Genomic DNA, 18,211 nt, shown 5'->3' with positions numbered 1-18,211 from the left:
AACCACAGGTGCCACGTATCTCCGCAACAATGACCTATGGAACACGTTATGGATGGAAAAAGAAGCTGGAAGAGTCAAACGAAAAGACACAGGATTAAGAACCTCAGAAATCCTATATGGACCAATGAAACGAGGCTTAAATTTAGGAGAGGAAACCTTCATAGGAATATAACGAGATGACAACCAAACCAAATCCCCAACACGAAGTCGGGGACCCACACATCGCCTGCGGTTAGCGAAACGTTGAGCCTTCTCCTGGGACAAAGTCAGATTGTCCACTACATGAGTCCAAATCTGCTGCAACCTATCTACCACAGTATCCACACCAGGACAGTCCGAAGACTCAACCTGCCCTGAAGAGAAACGAGGGTGGAACCCAGAATTGCAGAAAAACGGCGAAACCAAAGTAGCCGAGTTGGCCCGATTATTAAGGGCGAACTCAGCCAAAGGCAAAAAGGACACCCAATCATCCTGATCAGCAGAAACAAAACATCTCAGATATGTTTCCAAGGTCTGATTGGTTCGTTCAGTCTGGCCATTTGTCTGAGGATGGAAAGCCGAGGAAAAAGACAAATCAATGCCCATCCTAGCACAAAAAGCTCGCCAAAACCTCGAAACAAACTGGGAACCTCTGTCAGAAACGATGTTCTCTGGAATGCCATGTAAACGAACCACATGCTGGAAAAACAATGGCACCAAATCAGAGGAGGAAGGCAATTTAGACAAGGGCACCAAATGGACCATCTTAGGAGAAGCGATCACAAACCACCCAAATGACCGACATTCTTTGAGAGACGGGGAGATCCGAAATACAATCCATAGAGATATGTGTCCAAGGCCTCTTCGGGACCGGCAAGGGCAAAAGCAACCCACTGGCATGAGAACAGCAGGGCTTAGCCCGAGCACAAATCCCACAGGACTGCACAAAAGAACGCACATCCCGCGACAGAGACGGCCACCAAAAGGATCTAGCCTCCAAATCTCTGGTACCAAAGATTCCAGGATGACCAGCCAACACCGAACAATGAACCTCAGAGATAACTTTATTCGTCCACCTATCAGGGACAAACAGTTTCTCCCATGGGCAACGATCAGGTCTATCAGCCTGAAAGTTTTGAAGCACCCGCCGCAAATCAGGGGAGATGGCAGACAAAATTGCGCCCTCTTTGAGAATACCCGCCGGCTCAGGCAAACCCGGAGAATCGGGCACAAAGCTCCTAGACAGGGCATCCGCCTTCACATTTTTAGAGCCCGGAAGGTACGAAACCACAAAGTCAAAATGGGAGAAAAACAGCGACCAACGAGCCTGTCTAGGATTCAACCGTTTGGCAGACTCGAGATAAGTCAAGTTTTTGTGATCAGTCAAGACCACCACGCGATGCTTAGCTCCTTCAAGCCAATGATGCCACTCCTCGAATGCCCACTTCATGGCTAGCAACTCTCGATTGCCAACATCATAATTTCGCTCAGCAGGCGAAAATTTCCTGGAAAAGAAGGCGCATGGTTTCATCACCGAGCAATCAGAACTTCTCTGCGACAAAACAGCCCCTGCTCCAATTTCAGAAGCATCAACCTTGACCTGGAACGGAAGCGAAACATCTGGTTGGCACAACACAGGGGCAGAAGAAAAACTACGCTTCAACTCCTGAAAAGCTTCCACAGCAGCAGAAGACCAATTGACCACATCAGCACCCTTCTTGGTTAAATCAGTCAACGGTTTAGCAATACTAGAAAAATTATTGATAAAGCGACGATAAAAATTAGCAAAGCCCAGGAACTTCTGCAGACTCTTCAGGGATGTTGGCTGAGTCCAATCATAAATGGCCTGAACTTTAACAGGGTCCATCTCGATAGTAGAAGGAGAAAAAATGAACCCCAAAAATGAAACCTTCTGAACACCAAAGAGACACTTTGACCCCTTCACAAACAAAGAATTAGCACGCAGGACCTGGAACACCATTCTGACCTGCTTCACATGAGACTCCCAATCATCCGAGAAGACCAAAATATCATCCAAGTATACAATCAGGAATTTATCCAGGTACTCTCGGAAGATGTCATGCATAAAGGACTGAAACACTGATGGAGCATTAGAAAGCCCGAATGGCATAACCAGGTACTCAAAATGGCCTTCGGGCGTATTAAATGCTGTTTTCCATTCATCGCCCCGTTTAATACGCACAAGATTATACGCACCACGAAGATCTATCTTGGTGAACCAACTAGCCCCCTTAATCCGAGCAAACAAATCAGACAGCAGCGGCAAGGAGTACTGAAATTTGACCGTAATTTTATTTAGAAGGCGGTAATCAATACAAGGTCTCAGCGAACCATCTTTCTTGGCCACAAAAAAGAACCCCGCTCCCAATGGCGACGATGACGGGCGAATATGACCCTTCTCCAAAGACTCCTTCACGTAACTCCGCATAGCGGCGTGCTCAGGTACAGATAAATTAAACAGTCGACCCTTAGGAAACTTACTACCAGGAATCAAATCGATAGCACAATCACAATCCCTATGCGGAGGTAGGGCATTGGACTTGGGCTCATCGAATACATCCCGGTAATCAGATAAGAACTCTGGGACCTCAGAAGGGGTGGATGATGAGATAGACAGAAATGGAACATCAGCATGTACCCCCTGACAACCCCAGCTGGACACAGACATTGATTTCCATTCTAATACTGGGTTATGGACTTGTAGCCATGGCAACCCCAACACGACCACATCATGCAGATTATGAAACACCAGAAAGCGAATATCCTCCTGGTGCGCAGGAGCCATGCACATGGTCAGCTGGGTCCAATACTGAGGCTTATTCTTGGCCAAAGGCGTAGCATCAATTCCTCTCAATGGAATAAGACACTGCAAGGGCTCCAAGACAAACCCACAGCGCCTAGCAAACTCCAAGTCCATCAAATTCAGGGCAGCGCCTGAATCCACAAATGCCATGACAGAATAGGAAGACAAAGAGCAGATCAAAGTAACGGACAAAAGAAATTTCGACTGTACCGTACTAATGGTGGCGGACCTAGCGAACCGCTTAGTGCGCTTAGGACAATCGGAGATAGCATGAGTGGAATCACCACAGTAGAAACACAGCCCATTCTGACGTCTGTGTTCTTGCCTTTCAGCTCTGGTCAAAGTCCTATCGCACTGCATAGGCTCAGGTTTATGCTCAGATAATACCGCCAAATGGTGCACAGATTTACGCTCACGCAAGCGTCGACCGATCTGAATGGCCAAAGACATAGACTCATTCAGACCAGCAGGCATAGGAAATCCCACCATAAAATCCTTAACCCTTATCCGGCTGAATAGGTACAATTGTAACTATTCCGTTTTAAAATTGCAATAACTTTTTTTTGAAAAGACGTAGAGGGCTGAAATTTCGTGACATCTCTACATTTTTGGTCCAGAATATATTGGCCAAATTTCAATAAAATATCTCCACCCGCTTCCGAGATAAGGGGTCGAGATCTTTTTGCATCCATAACAAGCTGCATAGGTACAAATGTACCTCATATATTTTGAATGAAGATAATGCAAGGGAAAAAGCATAAATTTTTTTTTAATGATAATGCTATTTAACTATTATAAACAAGTAAAAAACTGTTCATTTACATTATAAAAGAAAATGTAAGAAACTTTTTTATTGATTTTCTTTGCAAGTAATGCATGTTGGCTTTGCTACAGAGTGTTCATCGCAAATGGGTTTCACACAAACCACACAAGACTTTCTAGTCTTGCATTGTTTTCGCCTCAGGTCTCTGCAGACATAGCAACTACCAACAACAGGGGAGGGTCCACGACTACCATGAGGTATTTTGGGGCCAGCTGCTGGCTGCGATGCTACCACAATGCATCGTCCAAGCACCATTTCTACTGCACCTCGAAGAAAATGGTTTCTCATTATCATTTTGTTTGTACTACGATCTTCAATTGCAATCATACACAGCTGATTTGCGAGATCTTTCAGGAACTTTCTTCGTTGATCCTTTGCCCTGAAGCTTGGATTGTGTTCTCTGTAGATGATGTAGGATGCTAACCCACTGACATCAATCATATTGTAGAAAAATGCCAAAGTCCAACGTGATGTTCGTCGTTTCACAGTGTACTCTCCCAACATTTTATCCATAACATCAACGCCACCTTTTGTTATGTTGTAGTATTTTATTATCTCTGGCTTGGCTGCTAGTGTCTCTTCAACTTCTCCCGTCATGTGCATAGATGATAGAAGCACGACTGATTTGTTCTTCTTTGGTACATATGAACAGACTGTTGTATCATGATTGTAGGCAAAATTTGTCGAGTATACAGGCCTTTCTTTGGCAGGCTGCATGTTGTTAGGTAGGAACCTTTTGTTTTTTCTCACTGTACCAACTAGTGTCATGTTCCAGGAGTTCAATACCTTAGCTAGTTCCATGGTTGTAAAGAAGTTATCGGTGGTGACATTTCTTCCAGAGCCTTTATACGAGCTCACTAGGTCCAATACTGTTCGTTCTCCAATGTTTACTTGTCGAGGACCATCAGTTGGTTTCCCAGTGTAGAGCTGACCTTGTAAAGGGTAGGCATTTGATGAGTCACAAGCCCAGAAAATCTTTATGCCATATTTAGCTGGTTTTGAAGGTATATACTGGGTAAATTTAGTATGACCTCTAAATGGAAGTAATTGCTCGTCGACGGTGATACAATGATATGACTTGTAGGCTCTCTCCAGATTACTGTTCAGCATTGTCCAGATGTCCCGTATTGGTGCAGCTTTATCTGTTTGCACACGTTCTGCACGTGTATTTTCGTTGTCAAACCTGATAAATCTGAGTATCATCTTGAAGCGGTCACGAGACATGGCTGCACGTATAAGAGGCAGAGCAGCAACATTCCACATTTCCTCCAGATTCTCTTTGTTGGCTCTGTGCACACCAGCAGCAATCAGTATGCCCAAAAATGCATGAAGTTCAGTTTCAGTAAATTGCTTGAATGTTTTTTGTGGTGGCCGTTTGGAAGAATCAGGAAAACGTTGTACCAGTTCGTTGTTGTAAGCATCACAAACTCTCTTGGCCTTTCGATTCGTTTCCCGTAATATGATGTCACACATCTCGGGAGTCATGATGGACTTGAATAGCTCTTTTGCTGTATATAGGTTGCTGATTGCTGCAGGGCCACCTCTTTGTCGTAGGACATTACGAGATTTTGTTTGTGCATTTGGCAGTGGATTACTGCACCATTGAGTTTCATCCTTAGCAGTCCAAATGTCGCCTGCACTTTGAGGCACAGAATCATCCTCAACACTTTCGTCTGATTCGTATTCATTTTCATGCTCTATGACCATTTCTTGTTCAATGTCTGAATCTTCTTCAGTAACATCCACTTGTGGTACATAGTTTTCATCATCAGATGGAACATATGGTTCATCCTCATGCTCAGAATCAGATTCTTCTAGCATTCGCATTATTTCGTCAGACGTAAATCTGTAAATATTAAAAAATGTAAAATAAATAATTTTCCGAAATACTACATTATTGGCTTTTCACAAAATTATACTAACCTGCAAACACGTTTTCTTGGATTATGGCGGAAACTAGATCCAGCATTACTATCACTCATGATGACTTGCTAGATGAATTTTGGCTTCGTATTTTGTGCTGAATATAAATAAAACATCGTAAAACAATATGTAGATACTAATTATTATCCATTTTTCGTATAAAAATTATACCTATAGTGATAAGTTTCATACAAAATATATGTAAGCCAAGTCCAGGCTGAAAGACAATTTGACTGTTCTGTCCCCACATAATGAGAATAAAGGTATAACTGGCTGTTAGATGCTGTGAGACTTTCCTACCTTCGTTTCCAAGAAATTGAAGACTTCACAAGCCTAGAAATGTGTGCTCACAGCAATGAGATGAACAGCAAAATGGCTAATGAGAGGAGGGAGGCAGGAAGACAAGTAGAAGCCACTCCCAGTTTGAATTAACTTAATTGACAGCAACATAAGTGACCAGTAACAACACTGAACAATAGATATCAGCATAACATTTGTAGCTGAATGAACTTTAGTTTCTGAAACCAAGTAAAGTCTTCCCACAGTGGAGGTATATGTGAAGGTACAATTGTACCTATGCAGCCTGTTAAGGTTGTAAAATTATGCAGCCTGACAAGGGTTAAGGGCTTCAGAGAGACCCTTTCTGAAAATAGCTGCCAGCGCACATTCATTCCATTGAGTGAGCACGAACCACTTTCTAAACTTCTGACAATAAATCTCTATCTCATCCTGACCCTGACACAGAGCCAGCAAATTTTTCTCTGCCTGATCCACTGAATTAGGTTCGTCATACAGCAATCCGAGCGCCAGAAAAAACGCATCAATATTACATAATGCAGGATCTCCTGGCGCAAGGGAAAATGCCCAGTCTTGAGGGTCGCCACGTAATAAAGAAATAATGATCTTAACTTGTTGAACTGGGTCACCAGAGGAGCGGGGTTTCAAAGCCAGAAATAGTTTACAATTATTTTTAAAATTCAAAAACTTAGCTCTATCTCCAGAAAATAACTCAGGAATAGGAATTTTAGGTTCTAACATAGGATTCTGAACCACTAAATCTTGAATGTTCTGTACTCTTATAGTGAGATTATCCATCAAAGAGGACAGACCCTGAATGTCCATGTCCACACCTGTGTTCTGAATCACCCTGATGTAAAGGGGAAAAGATAGACAGAACACAGTGCAAAGAAAAAAAAATGGTCTCAAAACTTCTCTTTTCCCTCTATTGAGAAGCATTAGTACTTTGGGCCTCCAGTACTGTTATGAACAGGTAATTCAGAACCACAATGGACATTGAAGTTCAGAGCACACAAAGTGACCTGACATTTACCAAAAACATAGGATGAGCTCTGAGACGTGGAAACTCTGCTGACCGCAATCCCTAATCCTATCACACCACACTAGAGGTAGCCGTGGATTGCGCCTAACGCTCCCTATGCAACTCGGCACAGCCTGAGAAACTAACTAGCCCTGAAGATAGAAAAACAAGCCTACCTTGCCTTAGAGAAATTCCCCAAAGGAAAAGGCAGCCCCCCACATATAATGACTGTGAGTAAAGATGAAATACAAACACAGAGATGAAATAGATTTAGCAAAGTGAGACCCGACTTACTGAATAGACCGAGGATAGGAAAGGTAGCTTTGCGGTCAACACAAAAACCTACAAACAACCACGCAGAGGGGCAAAAAGACCCTCCGCACCGACTAACAGTACGGAGGTGCTTCCTCTGCGTCTCAGAGCTTCCAGCAAGCAAGAAAAACCAATATAGCAAGCTGGACAGAAAAAATAGCAAACAAAAATAACACAAGCAGAGCTTAGCTTATGCAGGAGAGACAGGCCACAGGAACGATCCAGGAGGAAGCAAGACCAATACTAGAACATTTACTGGAGGCCAGGATCAAAGCACCAGGTGGAGTTAAATAGAGCAGCACCTAACGACTTAACCTCATCACCTGAGGAAGGAAACTCAGAAGCCGCAGTACCACTCTCATCCACCAAAGGAAGCTCATAGACAGAACCAGCCGCAGTACCACTCACGACCACAGGAGGGAGCTTGGCCACAGAATTCACAACACACTGCCCACTATGTTTTTAGTGCTATACTGTTCTACTGCTGCTGCTGGGACTTCTGTTTCTGGCTTTACACTGTCTTAAATCTCCTTCCTTAACCGCCATATTTTTATACTGTGCGGCTTCTGATGATGCTACTGGCATTAGATGCCCACATGCATCTCCTGCACTACTACAGTGTGCTGCATACCTCTACTTCCATGAATCACACTCTCGAGGGTACGCATACATGAAACAGCTCTCAAAATAGGGCTACAGTTTTTGCACCACCTGTTGATAAGCCATTTTTTGTGCACTGTAAAAACAGCTAGCCTGTTCCTCCTCCTTATAAATAAGAGATACTTTTTAAATGGCTTGATAAAAAGTCTTTGTAATTGCAAACTTGTTGTGGAAACCCCAAAAAAGCAATATTTTTGTACTCATAGTTGAGACACCATTGCTGTTTCAAAACAGCACATCTATGTTTGCTCCATAAATAGAGGGGTATATTTTTGGACAGCTTGTGAAAATGCTCCTTCTTCATTTAGCAAAGAAAATACAGGTCCTTCTCAAAAAATTAGCATATAGTGTTACATTTCATTATTTACCATAATGTAATGATTACAATTAAACTTTCATATATTATAGATTCATTATCCACCAACTGAAATTTGTCAGGTCTTTTATTGTTTTAATACTGATGATTTTGGCATACAACTCCTGATAACCCAAAAAACCTGTCTCAATAAATTAGCATATTTCACCCATCCAATCAAATAAAAGTGTTTTTTAATAACAAACAAAAAAACCAACAAATAATAATGTTCAGTTATGCACTCAATACTTGGTCGGGAATCCTTTGGCAGAAATGACTGCTTCAATGCGGCGTGGCATGGAGGCAATCAGCCTGTGACACTGCTGAGATGTTATGGAGGCCCAGGATGCTTCAATAGCGGCCTTAAGCTCATCCAGAGTGTTGGGTCTTGCGTCTCTCAACTTTCTCTTCACAATATCCCACAGATTCTCTATGGAGTTCAGGTCAGGAGAGTTGGCAGGCCAATTGAGCACAGTAATACCATGGTCAGTAAAGCATTTACCAGTGGTTTTGGCACTGTGAGCAGGTGCCAGGTCGTGCTGAAAAATGAAATCTTCATCTCCATAAAGCATTTCAGCCGATGGAAGCATGAAGTGCTCCAAAATCTCCTGATAGCTAGCTGCATTGACCCTGCCCTTGATGAAACACAGTGGACCAACACCAGCAGCTGACATGGCACCCCACACCATCACTGACTGTGGGTACTTGACACTGGACTTCAGGCATTTTGGCATTTCCTTCTCCCCAGTCTTCCTCCAGACTCTGGCACCTTGATTTCCGAATGACATGCAAAATTTGCTTTCATCAGAAAAAAGTACTTGGGACCACTTAGCAACAGTCCAGTGCTGCTTCTCTGTAGCCCAGGTCAGGCGCCTCTGCCGCTGTTTATGGTTCAAAAGTGGCTTTACCTGGGGAATGCGGCACCTGTAGCCCATTTCCTGCACACGCCTGTGCACGGTGGCTCTGGATGTTTCCACACCAGACTCAGTCCACTGCTTCCTCAGGTTCCCCAAGGTCTGGAATCGGTCCTTCTCCACAATCTTCCTCAGGGTCCGGTCTCCTCTTCTCGTTGTACAGCGTTTTCTGCCACATTGTTTCCTTCCAACAGACTTACCATTGAGGTGCCTTGATACAGCACTCTGGGAACAGCCTATTTGTTGAGAAATTTCTTTCTGGGTCTTACCCTCTTGCTTGAGGGTGTCAATGATGGCCTTCTTGACATCTGTCAGGTCGCTAGTCTTACCCATGATGGGGGTTTTGAGTAATGAACCAGGCAGGGAGTTTATAAAAGCCTCAGGTATCTTTTGCATGTGTTTAGAGTTAATTAGTTGATTCAGAAGATTAGGGTAATAGGTCGTTTAGAGAACCTTTTCTTGATATGCTAATTTATTGAGACAGGTTTTTTGGGTTATCAGGAGTTGTATGCCAAAATCATCAGTATTAAAACAATAAAAGACCTGACAAATTTCAGTTGGTGGATAATGAATCTATAATGTATGAAAGTTTAATTGTAATCATTACATTATGGTAAATAATGAAATTTAACACTATATGCTAATTTTTTGAGAAGGACCTGTAACTCTTGACACTCAACAAAATAAGGAACATTTTGCAGTACCTGTTCATAAATACTAGGAAAACAAGCATCTACCCCCAAAAAGGTATAATTTTTTGGACGACTTTTATACTTTATGTAGCCTAAGTCTGATACCACCTGTTTACACCTAACCAAATGGGTTAAAGTCACTTAGACATTAATAAGACCTTTTTTGCATTAAAGAGTTTAATAAAAATGAGCTTAATATTGTCCTAGGAGATCCTAGAGAGTTATTTATGTTTTCCCAGGCAATTAACTCCTTCACAACCTTTCATGTATTTGTACATCAAAAGTCGTGTCCCTGACTTACGGAGCTCAGCGCTGCACTGTGAGACTTTTTCTCACAGTATGAGCAATGATCTCACTGAAGTAACCGCAGTTCAGTGACCTGCAGCCTCAGTACCTGCAGTAACCTCGATGACGTCATCGCTAGTCACTGAGGTGGAGCTCACAGCAGCTCATTTTACTATGGTTTTCAGCCTGGACAGTCGCATCTTGGCACCGTCCAGGTTGAAATCTATTTATTGCAGACATGGATTGCGGTTTGGGACAAAATGTCAGACAGGTGAGGGACATGGTTATTTTTTATTTTTTACAGCAGACAATGGCTTTAATGGAATGGGCGTTAGGTGAGTATTATTGTTATTTATTATTTTCTGTTTTTTTACTGGAGACAATGGCTTCAATGGAATGGGCGTTAGCTGAGTATAGCTGTGTGCTATTTTTAAATAAAACAGTAAAAGTGTGTTTCTTTATTTCAAATAAAGGACTATTCTGAGTGTGTTTATTTACAGTATAACTATAGTAGTGGATAGGTGTCTTTTAGATGCAGCTCCATTACTAAGCAGTGAGCTTCACGTCACTGGACAATACAAAGGTGACATCAACCCCACAAATATGAAGTTAAAGCTATAGTTGCCACCAGGGTTTTTCATCCCGTAGCCCTCAGTTTTTCTTGGCTGGTGATCAAAAATACAAGGGAACCAACACAATTTTTTTATTTACAGTGCAGGTGCCAGCTGTTGAATACTCCTATCAGCCACTGCCTGCTCTCACTGTCATTAGTGGCAACAGGCGTAGGCTGATGGGATTAATATTCCCATCAGTCGATGCCTGAGACAAGTGGTAAACTTTTTACCTTCGGTCACAGCTGCGAGCTTACGCTGTCTTGTGACAGCATGGAAGCCATGGCTCTTTGTTCAGCTGTAGTGATCTTACCACTGAACAGAGGCAGTGTTTGTGTTAAATATGCTTATTTTGCACATTTATGCTATCAAGACTATTCACCAGGTGCATTACTCTGAAAGAAAAAATGTCATGATATTTTCATAAAAAATGTAGTGGTTTATTGAATTGTCCACAGAAAAGCCACATTGCAGCAAAACATAAAAAAATATGAAATAGTTACGAATAGGGTTGAGCGACTTTTCTTTTTATAGGATCGGGTCGGGTTTCACGAAACCCGACTTTTTCAAAAGTCGGGTCGAGTGAAATCGGCCGATCCTATAGAAAAGTCGGGGTCGGGGTTGGCCGAAACACGAAACCCAATGCAGTGCATTGGGTTTCTAATGGTTCCCAGGGTCTGAAGGAGAGGAGACTATCCTTCAGGCCCTGGGATCCATATTTAAGTGTAAAATAAAGAATCAAAATAAAAAATATTGATGTACTTACCCTTGGACGCGCCCTGGTTCTCACCGGCAGCCTTCCTTCCTAAGAATGAGCGCCTGAAGGACCTTCGATGACGTCGGGGCTTGTGATTGGTCGCGTGAGCGGTCACATGGGCGTCACGCGACCAATCACAAGCCGCGATGTCATCTAAGGTCCTTCAGGCACTGATTCTTAGGAAGGAAGGCTGCGGGTTAGAACCAGGGCGCGTCCGAGGATGAGTATATACCTATTAGGAATATACTCACCCTCGGACGTGCCCTCGGACGCTTCCTTCCTAAGAATTAGCGCCTGAAGGACCTTAGATGACGTCGTGGCTTGTGATTGGTCGCGTGACCGCCCATGTGACCGCTCATGCGACCAATCACAAGCCGCGACGTCATCGAAGGCCGTTCAGGAGCTCATTCTTAGGAAGGAAGGCTGCCGGTGAGAACCAGGGCGCGTCCCAGGGTGAGTATATCAATATTTTTTGATTTTCATTCTTTATTTTACACTTAAATATGAATTCCGATACCGATTCCCGATATCTTAAACATATCGGAACTCGGTATCGGAATTCCGATTCCAGATCAGGAGATCGCCGACCTCATGGCCGACACCACACAGGGGTCGGGTCGGGTTTCATGAAACCCGACTTTGCCAAAAGTCGGCGACTTCTGAATCTGGCCGACCCGTTTCGCTCAACCCTAGTTACGAACAGATTGTCCATTTATAAATATCAGCGCTTATTCCTCATCGTTTCTGAGATGGAGAAGTCATCTTTCTTTCATGGAGTAGAATCATGGCTATCAGCTGTTCCTTCCTTGTGTGACTTGTCTGTCATCCATGGGGAATGATGGTGAAGGCAGGAGGTGACAACTCCCATGTGACAAGCCCCCCTCTACCTCCTAAGAGACTTTATTTATATGTCCCACAGACCACGTGTTCCCTCTATATGATGTTGACTTATACTCTGAGCTACATACACAGAAATAGCTTTATGTAATGTCAACAAGAAGCAATGTGCTCAGTACAGAATTGAGAATAAGAATAATTCAATTAATAATTAATATTTAAGAATTTCCCCTTTTGAGGGTGACAGATTTTGATTGGAACCCTCAAATTAAACATATTAATAAGATCTTTCTTCTTTTTCTTCTTTGGCAAAATAATTTAATGTTCATAATAATAATAATTTGTTATACGTACTCAATAACATAATGATATGTAAATTCATGTTATGGTAAGCCGTGACTAATATTCATATAAAAAATATAATTATACTTCCCTATACATAATTGAAGCATCTCAGGTCTGATCATCATCTGATGTCATCTGGTCTTCATCTTGATGTCTTCTTCTTGGTTCTTTTAAAACAATCTTTATTATAATTCTTTTGAAATAGATGATAGCATGTAGATATTGTAGAGACTGTGTGCCATGTGTCAATCAAAGTCCATAAAATCAAATGTTGATAAGAAAACAAAGTTCATAGATGAAATGTAGCTTTAATATCTGTGCAATGTCACCTTTAAAGACCTGGACTTACATTGGCTTGCCTTGGATCTGGAATCCTTCCATATCATCCGCATTGGTCTTGCAACAGTTGTGACATCTTTGGTCAGCACAGCAAGGGTTACATTGACTCTTCTTTGCTAAACATAGCACCATAACCAGTCTTTTGTGCATAGGACACATGTCAGGGTTGTAGCGTCCTTACAATTACCTGATTGTCCACCAGCTTTCATGGAAGTCTTATAGGTGATAGTAAACCACTAGAACATGATAAAAACATAATAACACAGTTCATTTTAGGATCATAGGATCATCGTCCTCTTCAATTGTGGTTGTCAGTTTAGATACTGTACTCATATATTCACAGACGTTTTGCTCTCATCAATATAGTACACACCCCTCCTATATGGGGGTCAGAGTACCCATTGTACATAAATATCTCACATTTAGTGTGACCTGATAAATAATGATGATCACCACTATGGTACTCCAATATAAAAAAACAATTTTATTAAATACAAAGATAAAAAATATATTTCAATATAAAATTTATGACCAACATGTAAACAGGGGAATAGAATCCACCAAAACAAGGGACAAAACAGCCATAGGCTACCTCACATACATCAGGATAAGCACTAGTATATAGAGAATAAATCAATTAAAGGTGACCCACTAATAAACATTGCCTAGATATATGGCCAAAAGGTAATATTACAAATTTACCAGGTACTGCTATAATAGCATATATCCTAATGAAAGACACTCTTAGCCTGCCTGCTCGCAAAAATGCTAAGCAAGGCTTAGATATGGCATAAACAAGATGGGCAATATAAATACAATAAGTGTATACCTTAACTGTGCGTCCTGAGTAGGAGCCCCGGCGTCCCTCTGCCCCGACGCGCGTTTCGCGTTCGCTTCTTCTGGAGGCCAATGTTTATTAGTGGGTCACCTTTAATTGATTTATTCTCTATATACTAGTGCTTATCCTGATGTATGTGAGGTAGCCTATGGCTGTTTTGTCCCTTGTTTTGGTGGATTCTATTCCCCTGTTTACATGTTGGTCATAAATTTTATATTGAAATATATTTTTTATCTTTGTATTTAATAAAATTGGCTTTTTGTATTGGAGTACCATAGTGGTGATCATCTTTATTTATCAGGTCACACTAAATGTGAGATATATACTGTACTCATAGTTGCCAGTGATGGATGCTGCAGTTGCAGTTGTCAACAGAAACGATACTTCTTGTTCCCGGTCAGACGCCTCTCAATCAGCCAGACCAGATCTCCATTTTGCACTGACGAGGGGCAGTACCCCGAAACACAGTGTCTGCAAATTGAGATTCTGGTTAAGTCATATGACAAGGCTCATTAAAGAGTCAACATTGACTATTAGGATTGCTACTTCCCATAGGTGGCACTAGAGTTCTAGTCCTTTTCCTCTCTGAAGAGACAATTTGCATATTTCCCAGAGCAGCATTGCGGCTTTAAGTCTCCTCACCTCGACATGCTTATCATGACACTCTCTGTAAGGAGAAACGATACTTCTTGGATCCCGGTCAGACGCCTCTCAATCAGCCAAACCAGATATCCACTTTGCACTGACGAGGGGCAGTACCCCGAAACACAGTGTCTGCAAATTGAGATTCTGGTTTGGCTATTATCCTAAGTCATGTGACAAGGCTCGTTAAAGAGTCGACATTGACTGTTAGGATTGCTACTTCCAATAGGTGGAACTAGCGTTCTAGTCCTCTTCTCTGAAGAGACAATTTGCTTCTTTATTACTGAAACTTTATTAATAAATTATATTTATTATATATGTAAGAATGTGTAGCCATGAACCAAAATAAGAATATATATATGAATAAATGAATGAATGAGTGAAAGAATTGTTGTATTTAACTCAGAAACAAAACATTTCTTATATAATGAAACCATATGATCACTATATTCAATAAAGTAATATTCTTGTACTAGACATTTCTTTATTAAATATTGATTTTTTTTCTTCTTGAGATAAAAAATTAAAATTAAGAATAAAAATGAAGTAAGAAAAAATTAAAACTGAAAAATATAAATGAGAATAAAAATAAGGCCTTTATATGTTGATGACAAATGCTGAGGTTATGTCTCAGTAACACATTTCCTTAATATTTTCATCATTTAAATGTCATAACCTTGGATTACCAAAATATTGAAATTATGCAGCTTTGCATATAATACCCTTCATTAGAGAAAAACATTACTTTTATAATACTTAATGTTATTATACCCAATAATACCTTATTAATATTTCTTCTTTATTAAAATGTGTGAAGAGGTATTGATGAAAGGCGGTGATGTAATCAAGATCAAAAACACATTCCCCCCTTAATATCAAAAAATATTATTTTATGAAAAAAATAATTTTGTAAAACACAAAACTAAAAATAATTACTTTTATAACTGTCATTTCAGCCTTATGTCATATATTTGTTTGAAGATGTGTACCCATCTATGTAACTAAAACACTGAATACCATAAAATTATCATTTAGAAAAATGTTCTAAATGTAGATTTTCTTGATTAAACCATATTGATGTGTGATTGCACTTATTCACTATGAACTAAATCAAGAAATATTAATTACTAAAGAAATATAGAAATAATATTTCATAGAATACCATGAGGCCTCTTTCATACTGTACATACACATTCCACGCTATAGTCACTCTTACGTTAATTTCACTCTTAGCAGCTGCTCATACACTCATCTGTCATCTGTCACTCAGACTGTGACACACATAGAAATTGAAACTACATATTTCACATTCAAAGAATAAGAATATATGTATATTAACCCAAATTACTGTATTCTAATTATCAATGCGCATTGTAAACTATTAAATTTAATATTTTAATATTTCTTTGAATATTCCCCAAATACACATTAACACTTTGTCCTAACCTATAGATGGGACTCATCCATAAGAAACTTGAGCATTTGTTCTACAGCTATATTTGGTACAGGATCTGCAACTGAATCCATTTGAGTTGCAAAGGCTGAGGGGACTTATAAAGATTCTTCTTAAACTAAAACAAGGGTATATGGTATCCTTATTTTTAACCCACAGTTGTCACGTCATGCACCATGCAGTGAAAAAAATATTATATTATTACCATGCAAAGGAAAAAAAAATCAAGTTTTAGATTTTTAGAAAAAATTATAGTACAAACTTTTAGATTGTTTATGTATTATTTCTTTTAAGTGTTAAATATATATAAAATCATGCAGTTATTATAACTTCCTGTGTAAATAAAGACATAAATCCATGTAAGAGGTTTTTTTTCCCAATTACTGCTTTGAAATGAAAACTCTAAGAAAAAATAAAAGATAAAGGTATTCATATTTATTTAAAAACAAAATAATTTAAATATCTTATACCTATGTATATATTTAACAAATGTATTTAATGTAATTCTAAGTATTATTACTGGAGTAAATTTTAATTATTTCATTATACATATAAAAATACAGTTAATATAATCTCTACTTATACAAATATGCCTCAGTATTTACTGTATACTATATTATTATATATATATATATATAACTGCAGAATTATATTGTATAAAATAATTGCATATTAATAAATAATACATTGCATAACTCATTTACACATCATATAATATAATTACATTTTTAGCTAATTCCTAAACCAAAATTTACCTCTCTGTCGATAATTTGTTGAAAAGCTCTATTTAAAATTGACATTTTTAGACCTATGGACTCTTTGAAGAGCTGTGATAATGGAATGTTCAGCTTACCCCCTATGCTCACCTGTTTCTGTCTGTCAATTTCCGCCATCTTTACAGACAGATCTGACCCTTCAGCTTTTATCCCTTTTAGAGCAACTTCAGTGGAGGACCCCTGAATCATTTTATAAGGCTTATAGGAAATATGTAATTTTCATCGTACTTCATAGATGTGATTTTGGGTCAATTTTTGAGATTTTGATTTTGGCTTCTGATAAGATTTAATTATGTTATTAGTTTTCAAAAACTTAGTATAATTTGTTTTCCTTTCAAGATTCTCATGTATCGTAGAAAAATCAAGGGATTGCGCACATTCAAATAAAGAATCTTTATGTGGCGCAATAACACGAGATGCAGGATTTAGGAATTCAAATTGTTTACAAAACAATTTATCATTGATTGTTTATTGAAATTTGTAATGACAGTTTTGTACAACCTTTCAAATATGGGAATGAATGTAAAAGTACATTCTTTCCGGGCAATCTTCAATTTTAGAAGAATATCAATATCTGGATAATTTTCTTTTAATCCACAGAATATCAAAATTTTTAATATTTCTACATCAGTCATTTCTTTATGGAACTCATCATTCTTCATTTTTAATGAGAACCTTCTGGAAAAAGTTACTGGAAGCCACATTTTAAACAACTGATTTTTCTCCTCATTAGTCAAATCAAACTTATCAGCAAAACTCATCATATGCAGGAATGATTTTGCATAATTTTAACAAGATTTTTCTGGATTTAGTTTGAAGTAGTTGTTGGGACTCCGAGTCGTCTTCCATTTTTAATGACCCTTGTACATTTGTTTTTTGTACATCATCTTTGTCAGTTGTCATGTCTCCTACGTTTCCTCCATCTTGTTTTTCATCATGAGACACAAGGTCACCTTGAGTGGCCCTTACAGACACATGTGTCACATCTTGTTCACTCTTTATATTACAGTCAATCTTGGGAACATCATTAATTTCCTTAGAAATTCTTTCTACACAGTCTTTTTTTTGGGACTTTTCTGTAATACATTAGCCAAATCTAAAATATTTTTAATTTAGAAATCTTTATACATACATACAATATTTAGAAATCTTGTATGCGATTGTGGGAAGAGGAGTTAAGAGGGGAGTAGAGAAGGAGATCTTGTGAGGATCGGAGGTTGCATGCAGGAAAGTACTGGGAGACGAGGTCACAGATGTATGGAGGAGACAGGTTGTGGATGGCTTTGCATGTCATGGTTAGGCTTTCGCACTGGAGTCAGGGAGCCAGTGAAGGGATTGACAGAGGGGAGAGGCCGGGGAATAGCAGGGGGACAGGTGGATTAGTCGGGCTGTTCGAGGAGAGGCCACAGAGCAGGAGGTTACAGTAGTCGAGGCGAGAGATGATGAGGGCATGGACTAGGATTTTTGCAGATTCTTGGTTTAGTGTTATGATCAGGTGGCCTTGGAGCAGCATGAAATGACCTTCGCT

Source organism: Ranitomeya imitator, chromosome 4 (genome assembly GCF_032444005.1).
Source record: "Ranitomeya imitator isolate aRanImi1 chromosome 4, aRanImi1.pri, whole genome shotgun sequence".
NCBI classification, from domain to species: domain Eukaryota; kingdom Metazoa; phylum Chordata; class Amphibia; order Anura; family Dendrobatidae; genus Ranitomeya; species Ranitomeya imitator.
The sequence above is the reverse complement of the archived record's forward strand: the minus strand, read 5'-3'. Positions refer to the sequence as shown.